The sequence below is a fragment of the Bos taurus genome, chromosome 2, assembly GCF_002263795.3.
Source record: "Bos taurus isolate L1 Dominette 01449 registration number 42190680 breed Hereford chromosome 2, ARS-UCD2.0, whole genome shotgun sequence".
Lineage (NCBI taxonomy): Eukaryota > Metazoa > Chordata > Mammalia > Artiodactyla > Bovidae > Bos > Bos taurus.
This window is the reverse complement of record NC_037329.1, coordinates 18,338,057-18,352,855: the sequence shown is the minus strand read 5'-3', so window position 1 is coordinate 18,352,855 and position 14,799 is coordinate 18,338,057. Positions and strand designations below refer to the sequence as shown.

General features: G+C 44.6%; 1 long non-coding RNA gene and 1 pseudogene across 3 annotated transcripts in view; one reads left to right on the top strand and one right to left on the bottom strand.

Annotated features, from left to right (window-relative positions):
- Nucleotides 1-14,799, top strand: part of LOC112442546 (uncharacterized) — a 149,032-nt gene that overhangs the window by 18,783 nt on the left and 115,450 nt on the right. The gene's annotated exons all lie outside the window — the stretch shown is intronic.
- LOC785777 (oxidation resistance protein 1-like) lies at nucleotides 208-2,401 on the bottom strand (annotated as a pseudogene).

The following is a 14,799-nucleotide window of genomic DNA, read 5'->3' as shown; positions in this document are numbered from 1 at the left end:
CAGTTCCCTATGATGAAAAGGACATATTTTTTTTGGTGTTAGTTCTAGAAGGTCTTGTAGGTCTTCATAGAACTGTTCAACTTCAGCTTCTTCAGCATTATTGGTTAGGGCATAGACTTGGATTATTGTGATATTGAATGGTTTGCCTTGGAAATGAACAGAGATCATTCTGTCATTTTTGAGACTGCATCCAAGTATTGCATTTGGGACTCTTCTGTTGACTATGATGGCTACTCCATTTCTTCTAAGGGATTCTTGCCCACAGTAGTAGATATAGTGGTCATCTGAGTTAAATTCACCTCTTCTAGTCCATTTTAGTTCGCTGATTCCTAAGATGTCGATGTTCACTGTCGCTGTCTCCTATTTGACCACTTCCAATTTGCCTTGATTCATGGACCTAACATTCCAGATTCCTATGCAATATTGCTCTTTACAGCATCGGACTTTCATTACCAGTCACATCCACAACTGGGTGTTGTTTTTGCTTTGGCTCCACCTCTTCCTTTTTTCTGGAGTCACTTCTCCACTGATCTCCAGTAGCATATTGGGCACCTGCTGACATCAGGAAGCTTCCATAAGCCTCTTATCCTTCTCCATCAAAGGGCAGACAGACTGAAATACTAACCAATCTGATCACATGGACCATAGCCTTGTCTAACTCAATGAAACTATGAGCCATGCTGTGTCAGTCAGTTCAGTTCAGTCGCTCAGTTGTGTCCGACTCTTTGTGACCCCATGAATCTCAGCATGCCAGGCCTCCCTGTCTATCACCAACTCCTGGAGTTCACTCAGACTCACATCCTTCAAGTCAGTGATGCCATCCAGCCATCTCATCCTCTTTCGTCCCCTTCTCCTCCTGCCCCCAATCCCTCCCAGCATCAGAGTCTTTTCCAATAAGTCAACTCTTCACATGAGGTGGCCAAAGTACTGGAGTTTCAGCTTCAGAATCATTCCCTCCAAAGAAATCCCAGGGCTGATCTCCTTCAGAATGGACTGGTTGGATCTCCTTGCAGTCCAAGGGACTCTCAAGAGTCTTCTCCAACACCACAGTTCAAAAGCATCAATTCTTCGATGCTGTATAGGGCCACCCATGTCGGACAGGTCATAGTGGAGAGTTCAGACAAAATGTGGTCCACTGGAGAAGGGTTGACAGTTTACTTTTGTTTAAATCCTATTGCTTCCTGACAAGGAATACTTTTCTTTTTCAACTCCTTCTTGCTGTAGTGAATTCTCATTCAGAGGAAAATCCTGGTTACCTTTTATGCCTAAGTTTGTTCTTTAGGACCTGATGTTTCTTGAAGACCTTCTGTAGCCTGTTCTCCCTCCTTAGTGGCCATTTCAAGATTATTTAAGCCAGTTTTAGGAGAGAGTCCCCACTTCATTGGTAGTATGTCCAGAATCAGATTTAAGTGACCAGGAGCTCTAGCAGCCTCTGATATGACTGTCGAACATTCTGCTGCACTCTCTTTGATGGTCTGCATAGACTTGATGCACCAGGTGATTTATGTTGCTGCAGCTCATCTGAAGAAATAAAAAAGAAAGAAACTCTCTCCTCTTGTAAAGGAGAGAGTTCTAATTCCATCAGCGTCTTCAGAAAGAGACTCTTGGTGCTCCTAGGAGCAGTGCTGGCACTATCATTGCCTGTATCACGGATTCTTGAGTCTATTTCATCAGTGTTACTTCTTGTCATTTTCTTTAGGTGGCAGAAGTCGCTTCCTGATGACTGATCTATCTCCATGAGTAAGGATTCCTTTATTTTTCCATCCAAAATTTTCTTTGTAGATTGCAGATATACAATTCCATTGGCTACATGATGCCATATTCCTCACAGCCGTTCTCTTGAACCAAGGGGTCTGTTTTATGTGGATCAAATGTTATATTATTTGGTGTAACTAGCAACATACCACTGACTGTGCTCTTGCCACTGGTAGTATATCTGCAGTTAACTTTAAGAAATTTCTCACTAAGTGTTTCTTCCTCTTCAGAAGTGGAAGATACAACTCATGCAGGTCGAATACCAGTAAAAGCAGTTGAGGGAGTTCCTTCTTTTGAGTGGACTACATCAGGATTAGTAGTCTTATCAAATTCAGCCTCGAATGATGTTTGTGACAGAGGACTTATGGGGCTTAGAGATGGAGGGTGCTCAACACTGGAGACTTATTCAGAATTGAGAACATTATAAAACCTGTCCATTAACAACTGCTAGGGAGAATATTTAATTGAACAAGTTTGTTGAGCTTGTATCAAATTTCAGGGCTATACTATTCAAAGAATCCTTTGATTCAACAGTATATTCAATAGTCCCTTTGGGTTTCTGAAAAGGCATTCTTCTCTCATCTTTCTTGTCTAGAGTTTTTTTGGCCAGTGTCCCAGACAGGAATGCAAGTCCACCAGAATGTGTGGTGGGGTGGGAGCTGGAGTGTAGGAATTGGAGAGCAATCCCAGAGTGAGGACTACTTTTGAGTGCAGGGAGATGGCCTGAGGAGACAGGAGGGAGGAGAGTGTGGTGGGAAATGCTTTTGGAGGAAAGCCAGGCCGTCCCAGAGGCAGAGCGCTACTGCTGAGTCGCGTGCAGCGTGTGGAGCCTTCACTGTAGCCGCTCTGCGTGCACTCTACAGCATTTTAAACTAGATGCTCATGCATGATCCTGCTGACACCAGTTGGGGGTTGCATTCCATAGGCTTGATCACTGTTTGTCTGGAATCCCACAGGTGGGTTTACTTGGATTGACCGGGTGGATGGAATGTTGCCTTCCCATCACTCACATCGCCCTTCTGTGTTGTTTAGGGATGTGGGGCCATAGTTTGAAACATGGCATCAGTGGGTAAGGTTGTAGGATATCTGGTGTATTATGCCTCGGAAGAGTTTTTGGAGCATGTGAAACAAGTGCTGTTTGTACAGTTTAATGTAGCGTGCCCCACACCTTGGATCCAGTTGTATGCGGGAGTCAGGCTAAAGCATTGGAATAGCCCCCTGGAAGGTGTGTGTGTGTGACTAGTGGAGGTGAAGGGGTGGCAGTTTTACCCCATTTAGATTGTTAATTACCGCTGGACCCAGCAGGTTCAGGGGAAATGCATGAGGAGGGTAATAGCCAGCTGGGGTTGTTGATGGCATATCCAACATTCTTTTAAATGGCCTCCCTGGTAGCTCAGCTGGTAAAGAATCTGCCTGCAATGCAGGAGATCCCAGTTTAATTCCTGGGTTGGGAAGATCTGGAGAAGGGATAGGCTACCCACTCCAGTATTCTTGGGCTTCCCTGGTGACTTAGCTAGTAAAGAATCCCCCTGCAATGTGGGAGACCTGGGTTCCATCCCTGGGTTGGGAAGATCCCCTGGAGAAGGGAAAGGCTACCCACTCCAGTATTCTGGCCTGGAGAATTCCATGGACTGTATAGTCCATTGGTTCACAAAGAATTGGACAAGACTCTTTTAAATGTTCTGCTTCAAATACGATTCTCGAATATCAATAGTAATAAAAGGCCTTCCATAGATCATTTCAAATGGGCTAAGACTCAGACCACTCCTGGGGTCTACATGGACCTTTAGTAGTGCAATAAGAAGAAAGTTGGTCCAAGGTTCATGAGTTTCTTGGCAGAGCTTTGCTGTGGTTTTCTTTAAAGTGTGGTTCATTTTCTCTACCTTCCCTGAAGACTGGGGCAGCCAAGAGATGTTTACTTTACAGTGTATCCCTAGGGGCATAGTAAGTCCCTGTGTGATTTGGGCTATAAAAGAGGGCCTGTTACTGTTCTGGAGGGACTTTGGAAGTCCAAATCAAGGGATTATTTCTTTTAAAAGGGACTTATAGATTTCCATAGCCTTTTCAGATCAGGCAGAAAAGGCTTCAACCCATCTAGTGAAAAGTATCAGAAGATATTTATATCCTGATTGTGGGGGCATTTAAGTGAAATCTACCAGTCTCCGCCCACCTCCACCCCAGATATGTCACTTGGCATTGGATTGGCCTGAGTAATGATGGAGATATTGAGTGGGTCTGTGGGTTATTCTGGTCACATAAATCACAGGCAAGCATTACTTGTTTTTCTGTTCTTTTAAGCCCCTTCCCTGAGAAAGCCTTTTGTGTCAAGTCCCATAGTGCACCCCTCCCATGATGGGTGGCATCATGTAAACTCTTAGTTTCCATTGTAGGGACTCAGGAATTAGAACCTTACCCTCCTTTTTATACCAGACTGTGCTTCCCTTCTCATAGCCCTGTTTCTCAGCATTTTCTTGTTCTTTTGGAGAATACTGGGGAAGGCTACAGAGTTCAGGGTGATCAATCACTAGGGCCATAACTTGTTCAGGCTCTTGCAGTTGAGCTGCCTTTTTTGCAATTTGATAAACTTTGCTGTCTCCTTGGCTCACAAGAGATCCATTCCTCTGATGGCCCCTACAGTGGCTACCCGGGTTGGGAGCTGCACCCCATCTAAATGAGCCAGAATCACATCTTTATGTTTTATAGGAGAATTTCTAGTGGTTAAACATTCCTCTTTCTTTCCAAATGGTAGTATAAGCATGTAGCATGTGGAACCCATAGTTAGAGTCAATAGATGCATTTAATTTCTTATCCTTCCCTAACTGCAAAGCTCCCATTAGTGAATTAGTTCCACATCTGTGCTGATGTCTGGGTTGGTGGGGCCTTTGCTTCTGTGACTTGATCTAGATTAACAATGGCATGCCCCACCTTTCAGGTTCCCATTTCTATAAAACTGCTCCCATAAGTAAACCATGTGACCTCATGGCTGTCAAGAGATTCATCTAGAAGATCAGATCTGCTGGAGTAAGTTTGTTCTATGGTGTTTATACAATGATGCAGTAAGTCTCCACTCTCAACTACTGGAAGCAGAGTTGCTGGGTTCAGGGTTTGGCACACTTATAATGTTGAGAGTCTCTGTTAGGAGGGCCTGATATCTTGTTAACCTTCCTCCAGTCAACCAATGATGATCTTTGACTTCCAGCACTGACTGTACCTGATAAAGGCTTAACACATCTTCGTGTTGACCCAGGGTAAGCTTGGAAGCCCCATTAACCAGTAAGACTATGGCTGCTATTGCCAGCAGGCAGTTTGGTCATTCCAAGGCCACTCTGTCCAGTTGTTTTGAAAAATAAGCCACTGGTCTCTGATGTGGTCCCAGATTTTGGGTCAGGACTCATAGTACTATCCCTGATCTCTTGTGAATGTATAGGGTAAAGGGCTTGTCCAAATTTGGAAGTCTCAGTGCTAATGCTCTGCTTAACACAGTCTTTAGAGTCACTGGTGGTTGCTCTTTCAACGAAGGGATTCCCTTTCTTCTTCCTTTAGAGCCTCAGAGAAGGCTTTGGCTTTAAGGCCATAATTTGGAATCCAGATGTGACAGAACCCAGTCATCCTGAGAAAGCCTTGGAGTTGCCTCTTTTTGGTTGGAGATCATAATCACCAGTTGCTCTTTCCTGACCTGTGGCCCCAGGGGTCAAAACAGATCCTAAATATTGAACCCATTGTTGTGATATTTGAGCCTTGGTTGATGAGATATATCCGTTTTTGACCAGAAAATTTAAGACCTTAACAGTATTTTGATCTGCGTCTTGTTCGGTCTCACTACTTATCAATCAATCATCAACATATTGTAGCAGAGTTCCCTTTTCAAGGATCACATCCCTTGCTAATGCATTTCCAAAAATAATGGGGGCTGTCCTGAACACCCTGTGGAAGCACTGTCCATGTATATTGGGTAGCCTCCAGGGTGTCAGGGTCCCTCCACACAAAGACAGAAAGATACTGGGAGTATGGATGGAGGGGAATACAGAAAAATGCATCTTTGAGGTACCAAACAGAGAAATACCGAGCGCTCCGCAGCATGCGGTGACAAGGTGTGTGGGTTTGGCATCCGTAGGTGAACAGGGATGACTGCCTCCTTCATTGCTCTAAGTCTTGCACAAACTGACGATGCTGTCCATTAGGCTTCTGACTGGGGAGGGTCAGGGTGTTTCAAGGGGATTGGCAGGGCCTAATGAGTCTGCATTTTAGAAATTTGGTGACTGGTGGCTGGAGTCCCCTCAGGGCTTCTTACTTTCAAGGATATTCTCTCTGGATGTTCCCTCCCAGGCCTTACTCTTATTTCTGTACAGGGGAACATGTTTTGCCCTGCTTGGCACTGAAGTATCTTAAACTGCTGTTATCTACTTGCTCTCTAATTTCTTGGGGGATGTCTTGGAAAATATTTTGATGACCAGCAGGTGGGTCATTGGGGGCTACCAATAGATGCATTCTCTGTTTGAATTCTCTGCCTGTTTGGACTTCACCCTTTAGGGGACTGGAATGCAAAAGTAGGAAGTCAAGAAACACCTGGAGTAACAGGCAAATTTGGCCTTGGAATACAGAATGAAGCAGGGCAAGGACTAATAGAGTTTGGCCAAGAAAATGCACTGATCATAACAAACACCCTCTTCCAACAACACAAGAGAAGACTCTACACATGGACATCACCAGAAGGTCAACACCGAAACCAGACTGATTACATTCTTTGCAGCCAAAGATGGAGAAGCTCTATACACTCAGCAAAAACAAGACCAGGAGCCGACTGTGGCTCAGATCATGAACTCCTTATTGCCAAATTCAGACTTAAATTGAAGAAAGTAGGGAAAACCACTAGACCATACACGTATGACCTAAATCAAATCCCTCATGATTCTACAGTGGAAGTGAGAAATAGATTTAAGGGCCTAGATCTGATAGAGTGCCTAATGAACTATGGAATGAGGTTCGTGACATTGTACAGGAGACAGGGATCAAGACCATCCCCGTGGAAAAGAAATGCAAAAAAGCAAAATGGCTGTCTGGGGAGGCCTTACAAATAGCTGTGAAAAGAAGAGAAGTGAAAAGCAAAGGAGAAAAGGAAAGATATAAGCATCTGAATGCAGAGTTCCGAAGAATAGCAAGAAGAGATAAGAAAGCCTTCTTCAGTGATCAATGCAAAGAAATAGAGGAAAACAACAGAATGGGAAAGGCTAGAGATCTCTTCAAGAAAATTAGAGATACCAAGGGAAAATTTCATGCAAAGATGGGCTCAATAAAGGACAGAAATGGTATGGACCTAATGGAAGCAGAAGATATTAAGAAGAGATGGCAAGAATACACAGAAGAACTGTACAAAAAACGATCTTCACGACCCAGATAATCACGATGGTGTGATCACTGACCTAGAGCCAGACATCCTGGAATGTGAAGTCAAGTGGGCCTTAGAAAGCATCACTACGAACAAAGCTAGTGGAGGTGATGGAATTCCAGTTGAGCTATTCCAAATCCTGAAAGATGATGCTGTGAAAGTGCTGCACTCAATATGCCAGCAAATTTGGAAAACTCAGCAGTGGCCACAGGACTGGAAAAGGTCAGTTTTCATTCCAATCCCAAAGAAAGGCAATGCCAAAGTATGCTCAAACTACCACACAATTGCACTCATCTCACACGCTAGTAAAGTAATGCTCAAAATTCTCCAAGCCAGGCTTCAGCAATATGTGAACCATGAACTTCCTGACGTTCAAGCTGGCTTTAGAAAAGGCAGAGGAACCAGAGATCAAATTGCCAATATCCGCTGGATCCTGGAAAAAGCAAGAGAGTTACAGAAAAATATCTATTTCTGCTTTATTGACTATGCCAAAGCCTTTGACTGTGTGGATCACAATAAACTGTGGAAAATTCTGAAAGAGATGGGAATACCAGACCACCTGATCTGCCTCTTAAGAAATCTGTATGCAGGTCAGGAAGCAACAGTTAGAACTGGACATGGAACAACAGACTGGTTCCAAATAGGAAAAGGAGTATGTCAAGGCTGTATATTGTCACCCTGCTTATTTAACTTATATGCAGAGTACATTATGAGAAACGCTGGGCTGGAAGAAGCACAAGCTGGAATCAAGATTGCCGGGAAAGATATCAATAACCTCAGATGTGCAGATGATACCACCCTTATGGCAGAAAGTGAAGAGGAACTCAAAAGCCTCCTGATGAAAGTGAAAGTGGAGAGTGAAAAACTTGGCTTAAAGCTCAACATTCAGAAAACGAAGATCATGGCATCTGGTCCCATCACTTCATGGGAAATAGATGGGGAAACATTGGAAACAGTGGCTAACTTTATTTTTTTGGGCTCCAAAATCACTGCAGATGGTGACTGCAGCCATGAAATTAAAAGACGCTTACTCCTTGGAAGGAAAGTTATGACCAACCTAGATAGCATATTCAAAAGCAGAGACATTACTTTGCCAACAAAGGTTCATCTAGTCAAGGCTATGGTTTTTCCTGTGGTCATGTACGGATGTGAGAGTTGGACTGTGAAGAAGGCTGAGCACTGAAGAAATGATGCCTTTGAACTGTGGTGTTGGAGAAGACTCTTGAGGATCCCTTGGACTGCAAGGAGATCCAACCAGTCCATTCTGAAGGAGATCAGCCCTGGGATTTCTTTGGAAGGAATGATGCTAAAGCTGAAACTCCAGTACTTTGGCCACCTCATGCGAAGAGTTGACTCATTGAAAAAGACTGATGCTGGGAGGGATTGGGGGCAGGAGGAGAAGGGGACAACAGAGGATGAGATGGCTGGATGGCATCACTGACTCAATGTACGTGAGTCTGGGTGAGCTCCGGGAGTTGGTGATGGACAGGGAGGCCTGGTGTGCTGCGATTCATGGGGTCGCAAAGAGTCGGACACAACTGAGCGACTGAACTGAACTTATTTAACACCTCTCTCCCAAGGAAGGCATTCTGGCATATACAAAAAGGAGTGAGTAATATTAATGGACCCGACTTCATAGGCAAGGGGAGACATAAATTACGAGGAACTGGGGCCCATCAAGTTGCCCCTGGATCATCCCATAGGAGGGCACTCAGGACATTCCCCTTCCAGTGACCTCCTTCTGACAAAAGGTACCCTGATCTGGGCCCAGGAAGCTTCTTGGCAGCCTGTCCAGCCTTCTCAGCCCTCTGGGGTCCCCTCAAGGTGGTGGGTGAGTCAGAGCAGCCAAAAGCTCTGTTTTCTTTATTAACCTCTTATCCTTATTGGTCTTGTCTGTTAAGTCTTGGTTGTTATAGACCTTGAAAGACCTCCTTTATTAAGGTTGACAATGAGGTTTGGGGCCCAGCCTTGAGCTTTCGTATTTTTCTCCTAATGTCAGGAGTTGTTGTTGCTGTTCATTCGCTTGGTCATGTCTGAATCTTTGCACCCCATGGACTGCAGCATGCCAGGCTTCCCTGTCCATCACCATCTCCCAGAGTTTACTCAAACTCATGTCCATTGAGTCAGTGATGCCATCCAACCATCTCATCCTCTGTTGTCCCCTTCTCCTCATGCCTTCAATCTTTCCCAGCATCAGGGTCTTTTCCAATGAGTCGGCCCTTCCAATCAGGTGGCCAGAGTATTGGAACTTCAGCTTCAGTCCTTTCAATGAATATTCAGTATTGATTTCCTTTAGGACTGACTGGTTTGATCTCCTTGCTGTCCGAGGGACTCTAAAGAGCCTTCTCCAACACCACAGTTCAAAAGCATCAATTCTTTGGCACTCAGCCTTCTTTATGGTCCAGCTCTCACATCCATACAGGACTATTGGATAAACCATAGCTTTGACTAGATCGACCTTTGTCAGCAAAGTAATGTCTCTGCTATTTAGGTTTGTCATAAATTTTCTTCCAAGGAGCAAGCATCCTTTAATTTCATGGCTGCAGTCACCATCTGCAGTGATTTTGGAGCCCAAGAAAATAAAGCCTGTCATTGTTTCTGTTTTTTCCCCATCTATTTGCCATGAAGTCATGGGACCAGATGCCATGATCTTTATTTTTTGAATGTTGAGTTTTAAGCCAGCTTTTTCGCTCTCCTTTCACTTTTATCAAGAGGCTCTTTAGTTCCTCTTCACTTTCTGCTGTAAGGGTGGTGTCATCTACATATCTGAGGTTATTGATATTTCTCCTGGCAATCTTGATTCCAGTTTGTGCTTCATCGAGCCCTGCATTTCACGTGATGTACTCTGCATATAAGTTAAATAAGCAGGGTGACAATATACAGCCTTGACGTACTCCTTTCCCAATTTGGAACCAGTCCTTTGTTCCGTGTCCAGTTCTAACTGTTGCTTCTTGACCTGCATAAAGGTTTCTCAGGAGGCAGGGAAGATGGTCTGGTATTCCCATCTCTCTTAGAATTTTCCATAGTTTGTTATGATCCACACAGTCAAAGGCTTTAGCGTAGTCAATAAAGCAGAAATAGATGTTTTTCTGGAATTCTCTGCTTTTTCTATGTTCCAATGAATGTTGGCAATTTGATCTCTGGTTCCTCTGCCTTTCCTAACTCCAGCTTGTACATCAGGAAGTTCTCAGTTCACATACTGTTGAAACCTGGCCTGGAGAATTTAGAGCATTACTTTGCTAGCATGTGAGATGAGTGCAATTGTGCAGTAGTTTGAGTGTTCTTTGGCATTGTCTTTCTTTGGGATTGAATGAAAACCGACCTTTGAGTTTTCCAAATTTGCTGGCATATTGAGTGTAGCACTTTCACAGCATCATCTTTTAGGATTTGAAATAGCTCAGCTGGAATTCCATCACATCCACTAGCTTTGCTCGTAGTGATTTTTCCTAAGTCCCACTTGACTTTGCACTCCAGGATGTCTGGCTCTAGGTGAGTGATTACACCACTGTGGTTATCTGGGTGGTTAAGAATCTTATTTGTATAGTTCCTTGTGTATTCTTGCCACCTCTTCTTAACATCTTCTGCTTCTGTTAGGTTCATACTATTTCTGTCCTTTATTGTGTCCATCTTTGCATGAAATGTTCCCTTGGTATCTCTAATATTCTTTAAGAGATCTCTAGTCTTTCCCATTCTATTGTTTTCCTCTATTTTTTTGCATTGTTCACTTAGAAAGGCTTTCTTATCTCTGTCTGCTATTCTTTGGAACTCTGCATTCAGATGGATATATCTTTCCTTTTCTCCGTTGCCTTTCATGTCTCTTTTTGTAGCTATTTGTAAGGACTCCTTAGACAACCATTTGATAAAAAGCATAGCCAGTAGTGTCTCCCTTCTGTGGACTGAGGGTGTATATTCATGTACTAGCTGGCTCAGGAAGATTGCAGCTTTCCATCTTTCTTCTCTGTAACCTCTTAGAACTTACCTAGTTTACAGGCTTTACCATACACTTTTTCATTCCTTCCGATAGACAAATAACATGTCTCATCCTAGCGTGGCCTACTTGATCTTCATAGTCCCAGCGTGGGTCATGTTCTGGGACTGCATCCTCACTCCCCTGATAAATTTGCTGATGCGGGTTGGTGGCCAGTAGGCCATCTGCCTGTTCCCTGGTGTTTCTCAGTATATGCTCAGCTTGCAACAGTAGGCCCGAATGACCGTGATGTTCTGCCAGGTGAGAGTGTGTCAACCCCAGCCTGACAAATTTGGTCCTAAACTTGTCAGGGTTCTCTGAGAACCTGCCACATCTCTGCTTACAGATTCCCAAGTCTCCCACTGAAAAGGGGACGTGCATTCTAGCTGCTTCCTGAAGGGGGTAAAGGCTTTGTGGGACAAAAGTGGGGGGTTAACTTTGAACCTGATCAGAGCTCCGCTGGGAAAAGCACTGGGGCACTGATTTGGGGGTTTCGATTTGTCAGGGTGGTGAGGTGGGAGTCCAGGAGCTGAAGGAGGTGGTGAAGGGGAAGAAAAAGGGGCTCAAGAAGGAGGCTTAGAGTGCCGATGACTAATTAAGAGACTGGAAGACGGGGGGTCTGTGATGTCTGGCTCCCAATCTTTGGGAACAACATAGGCATAGAGGCTCCACACACATGATAAAAATCCCTCAGGCCTGAGTCTCGGTTAAGTATAAAGGTCTGCACACACGGGACCTTTCTCCATTTTGGGGACTGCTTACAAAAATAGATCCAGTAGTAAAATGGTGTTAAAGTTTAAGAGATCCAGTTGATCATTGGAGCTGGGTGATGGATACATAGGAGTTCATTATACTATTCTTTTGAAAAGATTTGTATTTTTTTCTGTTGAAGTATAGTTGATTTGTAGCATTGCATTGATTTCTGCTGTGCAGCAGGGTGGTTCAGTTGTACATGTGTATATATTCTTTTTTGTATTCTTTTCCACTGTTGTTGTTCACAGAATATAGAGCGTGGCTCCTTGGGCTGCACAACGGGGCCTTGGTGTTTACACTTGTTTCATTGCACTATTCTGTTTATTTGTGTACATTTGAATTTTTCCACAACAAAAGTGCTTTCCTTAAAAAAGCAAGCTGTGAGAGATGTACAGTGTGGTGTCGTTTATATCAAGGTTGAAAACATAAACAGAAAAATAGACTTTATAGATTTAGACTTTTGTGGTAAATGCTTAAGAAAAAACAAACACATGGAAAGCATAACAGCTGATTTGACCTTAGTGGTTACTATTGGATGGCAAGAAAAGAAGGATTCAAAAGCCTTTATAATATTCTGTGTATTTACTGGGGCTTCCCAGGTGGTTCAGTGGTGAAGAATCTGCCTGCAATGTATCAGACACGGGTTTGATCCCTGTATTTTGGGAAGCTACCCTGGAAAATGAAATGGCAAACTATTTCAGTATCCTTGCCTGGGAAATCCCACGGACAGAGGAGCCTGGCCGGCTACACTCCATGGGGTCAGAAAAGAGTTGGACACAACTGAGCGACTCAACAACAACGTTTTCATTAAGTTATTCTCTGTTTAAAAAGAACCAAAACAATACAGTTAAGGGATCCATTCTGTGACCACTTCTCCTGGTCACCCAGTACATATTGGCACCAGGCTGCACTGTAAAAGAAAATCAGTTTATTTCTTTTTAAACTGTGTTATTTAAACTGTCTCCAGTTGTTAAGAATGCAGAGATACCCTGGGCATTTCTCATATTTACATTAATCTGAAATGTACACTGGCGAGTTTCTTTTATATTTCTGAGAATGCATATAAGTGCTCAGTTTCCTTTAAGCCAATTAAAAACAGCTCATTTACAAGTTAATTTTTACATACAGACAGAACCAGAGATCCAATAGCTTTCCCGTCAGAGTTTAAAAGTCCTCTTTTTTTCCTCCGTCTGGGGGACCTTAGGTAGATCAGATAGTTCCTAGAGCCAGGCAGAACAGTTAACATTGGAGGCAGGGGGGAGAAAGGCAAGCTACTTTTCTTTTCTGCCAGTGGTGGTCTTTAAAGTCCTACTAAGCACCCCAAGCCTGGAGTCTCAGGCCCTGTGGGTTGTTTTTGCATGTCAAGGCCTAAGTGCTCCACCAGGTCCACAATGTTTGCAGAGACTCGCAGGATCAGTTGGACAGACAAAAAGACATAAAACAAAGGTCCTTTTAAAACCATGGACAATGACGGAAACTTAAAGACACAAAGAGTCTTCAGGATGAAGGGCACAGGAGTGTAGGGCTGAGGACCAAGGGAGGGGCAAAGGGAGAGGGACAGAAGAGACTGAAAGAGACAGAAAGAGATTGCCATTTCAACCTGCCCCCTGCAGACGTCTATTCAGGTACCAACCCATCTGCTTCCAGAAAGGGCCGGTGATGGAGGGAGCACCCTGTCCACTGTCCACCGGGGTGATCAAGCCTGGAAACCAGCCAGTTGTGCATCATTTCTGGGTCCCCAACCCACAGATGGGACTTCTACCCATGCGTCCACCAGTATACAGAAATCTGCCATTTCAGCCTGTTCCCAGTGGGACATCTCTTGGCAGCAGGAAAATAAAGGTGAGAATATTGTGAGGTGCTCAGACTTCCAGCCACTACATGATATTAGGTTTGAATCTCCTTCACTCTTGTAAATCTCCAGTAAAGGAGAGCCTACTGGACCAGGGTCTGTCTGCACGGTGTGAGGCAGGCCTCTCCCACCTGTTTGTCACTGGTCAAGGGGAGCTGTTGCTGGCCAGAGGGTCTCACAAGCCAAGAGGAGTGATGCAGCAGCTGCCCGATGTCCACTCTCTGGGAAGGATGGGGCAGAAGTAAGAGGACAGAGAGGGGAGAAGTAGAGAGATTTCAGGAGAGGGAAAGGGACAAAGGTAAGGGGGAGAGTGTTGCCTGAATGAGGGTTCTGGGACCGCCAGCGACCAGGAAGGCAGACTTATCAAACGTGGTGACACTGAAATGAGATCCAGGTGAGCACTTGTCACCCAGGGGGAAGCCGCATTCGGTGGTCCCTGGCGGTGCCCAGATCCTCTCCTGGGACAGGGACAGCTGTCCTTTCATTGTGTCCCCAAAAAGTATGTTACTGACCAGAGTTCGTGGCCTCCTTAGTCAATAGAAATTGATAAGAGGCTAGACAGGAAATTCCAGCAAGGCTTTATTGGGGCCCCTGCTGCAACAGGAAGGAGCAGAAACAAGTGACGGTTTCCCTTGCCTGCTTCCTGGAGGGCAGCACGGGTGAGCTGGTTCCTTATACGGGGTGAGGGTAGCAGTGGGTCCGGGGTTGGCTTAGGTGGTCTGCCCACCTACCTGATGGCGCTGTGTGGGTTTTTGGTCTTTTCTGTATCTTGTTCATAATTTGCCCCAACTGCACATGCATGCAGTTATTTTTAGTCCTTTGTAGTTTCTCTGTATTTTGTTGCTTGAGGAGACATTTGTCCAGGTGCAGGCACTACAGCAAAAGGTCCCAGGTCCCAGCCTGTCTCAAGAATAGGTATTAAGTTGTTTGATGGTGTTGTGGGTGCTGTCGGTACTGCCCAGACCCAGGTTATGCGTATCCGCCCCGGTTTCGTGAGCATCGGCTGTTGAGCTGCCCTAGTCTGTAGAGAGCTGTCTGGCCAAGGGGTGCCCCTCACCCTGGAGATTATTTCCCTCACCCGTGCCC